This window comes from Eutrema salsugineum, unplaced genomic scaffold (assembly GCF_000478725.1).
Source record: "Eutrema salsugineum unplaced genomic scaffold, Eutsalg1_0 scaffold_9, whole genome shotgun sequence".
NCBI classification, from domain to species: Eukaryota; Viridiplantae; Streptophyta; class Magnoliopsida; order Brassicales; family Brassicaceae; genus Eutrema; species Eutrema salsugineum.
The window spans coordinates 6,253,177-6,256,533 of record NW_006256342.1 but is presented as its reverse complement, the minus strand read 5'-3'; positions in this window follow the sequence as shown (position 1 = coordinate 6,256,533).

The following is a 3,357-nucleotide window of genomic DNA, read 5'->3' as shown; positions in this document are numbered from 1 at the left end:
AAAATCCCAAAAACAGATTCATGTTACCACATCCAAACCATCTTTGTTGTCCATGAAATTCACTCGACCAAAGTAATATGTCGCAACCGAATCCAATCAGGCTGCCAACGTCTAAGGTTGTTATCTGTGGCAAAATTTGCTAGGTTTTCTTTCTTCTTCGGTTTCTTATACTTTATTTTCTTTTTAGTATTTTGGAGATATTTTTTGTAATTTCAAACATATTAATAGAAAAAGATGAACATTTCCTATAGTTTAGCTTGGATTTCATTTTAATTTGGGTATTTTAATAGAAAAAGATGAACCTATATATTAATAGAAAAAGTGCACCACAACACTCTTCTTCCTTCCGTTACATATATCATCATGCAAACTAAAAAACTTTTTATAGAAGACTTATAGAATATATCGATCATATAATAGATTAGCCAAAGAATTAGAACTAGACATGTGTTTTTAATCATTGCACATTGTTATAAATTTATAATATCGGTTACAAAAATCTCTAGCAACCAGGAAGGAAAGTGGAAGCTTTGGCTATTTTCATTTGCCTTGGAACCAAGTCTCCTTGGTATGATACACTGATCACCTCTGTGTAATTGGCCAGAGAAAATATTCACCTCTGTGTTCTTCATTCTTCTTCCCTTCTGTGGAGCTTAAGGCCACGACTTTGTGGCTATAAAACTTCCACTTTTACTTATTTTTCGACCATCTATCTCTCTCCCTCTCTAGTGTCTCTCACTTTTTCTTTGCATTTTCCCAGTTGAAAATACTCCATGAAAACTAATGGTTTTGTCGGTCATCAATAGATAAGACACAATTTAATATATCACTCCCTCTCTCTCTTGTTTGTCAAAAGACGCCCACCAAGTGAGAACAAAAAATATATTCTCTTAATTTGAATGTTAAACAGTTGAAAGTTTTCTTTTTGTTCAACCAATTTTGTTAACTTCTCTATTTGAATTTTTTTTCAACTCTTTTTCTCTGATGGGTTGTTGATCAACTTTGGAAACCGGAGCTAATTTCTGATTCAACCAGAGCTTTTCCCTTTATTCCCCTTGATTTGATCATATGATTACAGAAGCTTGGTTTCTCGACAAAACCTGGAAAAACTGTTAGATCAACTATATGGCTAAAGACAAACCCAGAAGATACGCTAGCTTGTCCTCTGTTGGAAGCTTATAAGCTTGCAAAATGATTTAGAGATCATTTGCGTAATTTAACCTATTGACGTTTTGTCTTTCGTCTTGGCTTTAAAGAAATCCTAAATCACTTTTTTTTTTCTCCTTTCACAGTTTTCTCGGCAGTCAAACTGGTCCAAGACAAGCTTTTTAAAAAAAAAACCTGAATCTTGGCATCGAAAGAAAGTTTGTCTGAAAATTAATTACTTCTGCTGCAACTTGCAACACTTGTATGACTTTATTTAAAAGAGAACAATACCAGAAGAAATCCAGATACAATCGTTGTTGCCCTTCAGGGAAGTTTAGTATTCAGAAGAATCACAGATACTTTACTCTGCAGTCTTTTTAAGGCAAATGTATTTGTTTTTAAACTTTAAACCACTGTTTTTGGTTTTTTTTTTTTAAAATATACGGTATGATAATGGTTTGTTAACTTAATTTAAACCATTATTTTCGTTTTTTTAATATATATTTTTATAAAACTTAATTTAAACTAATTTAAGAAGGAGTAAAGGGTAATTAGCCGCCAAATATTTATTTTTTAAACCCTAAACCGTTGTTTTTGATTTTTTTTTAATATACGGTATGATAATGGTATGTTCACTTAATTTAAACCATTATTTTCGTTTTTTTAATATATATTTTTATAAAAATTAATTTAAACTAATTTAAAGAAGGGTAAAAGGTATTAGCCACCCTGAGATTAAATGAGAGAGTTTTAAATGAAATTTTTACTTCGCTTATAATATATATGATGATTATAATTTAAATCATATATATTATAAGCAAAGTAAAATTTTGAGTTAAAGCTCTCTCATTCATTCTTAGGGTGGCTAATTACCTTTTACCCCTCCTTATATTTTTAAAAATTAAATTTAATAAAAAAATTATTAAAAATCATAAATTAATTAAAAAATTATTAAAAATCGTAAATTAAATAAAATATTAAAAATCATAAATTAATAAAAAATTGTTAAAAATCGAAATTTAATCAAAAAACATTTAAAAAAAATATTAAAAATCGAAATTTAATCAATAATATTTAAAATAGAAAATAACAAAAATTTAAAAATTGAAACTTAATCAAAAAAACATTTAAAATCATATCATATATAATATATGCGAAGTAAATTTTTCGCTATAAGGTCTCTCATTCAATCTAGGTAACTAATTCTCATTTATTCGTTAATAATTTTTTTTTAAATATCCTTAATTAATTAATTTATTTTTGTAGTTTGTATAACAATTTTGCTGCCACTTTTAGTTATTTTGATAATATTAAGATAATTTCAATCGGATTATCTGTTGAGCAAGATTATCTGGAAAAAAATATACATGTGATGTGGGAAATCTTAGCTTAAGTTGAGAGCTATATATAAATATATTACTTTTTTAAATGTATCTTAAGCTCAATTGTGGTTTGGTTTCTACATTGGTCGGCTTTTCATTGTATTGTTTACCATCTTTATTTTTTATAAATCAATTTTTTGATTTTTTTCTATTGTTTTTTCCGTTTTTCAGTACCAGTAGTAGTGTTCCTTGATTATATGTTGTTGTTTTGTGTTGTTAGTTATTCTTCCTTACTTAACGTGATTAAAACCATGTCAACATATCATAAATCATCTTCATTGTCTAATAAACAGGTTTTAAGTCTTTTTTTTGTTTGTTTTAAGTATGACTTTCTGAATTCTGTTTATTTTTTGAATAATGTAAGAGAAGCCAAATACACTAGCAGGGCGCAGAGGAAAAAATCGAAAAAGAAAACAGAAAAAGGAAAAAGGGAAAAACGAAGTAGAAAAAGAAGAGAAAAAGATAAATTGAAACATATAGAAGAACATAGAGTTAACGAAAACGTAAAAAAATGAGGAAAAAATGAACAAAAAGTCCTAGACCATGAACGATAAGATCAAGATGGGTAACACAAAATAGTGAAGAAGAAAAATGATAAGGAGATGAAGAACTCAAAGTTGAAGAAGAAAACTGAAAGAAAAAGAAGAACAAAAATGGTAGATGAAGAAAATAAAGTATAAGAAGATGAAAATCCGACGATGAAAAAGAAAATAAAAAAGAAGAAAGTAAAGATGCGAAAAAGACAAACAAAAATTAGAAAGAAAAAATGTTTGGATAGGACAAAAATGATCAAGAAGATGTAAAAAGCAGAAGATAAAAATGGCTAATG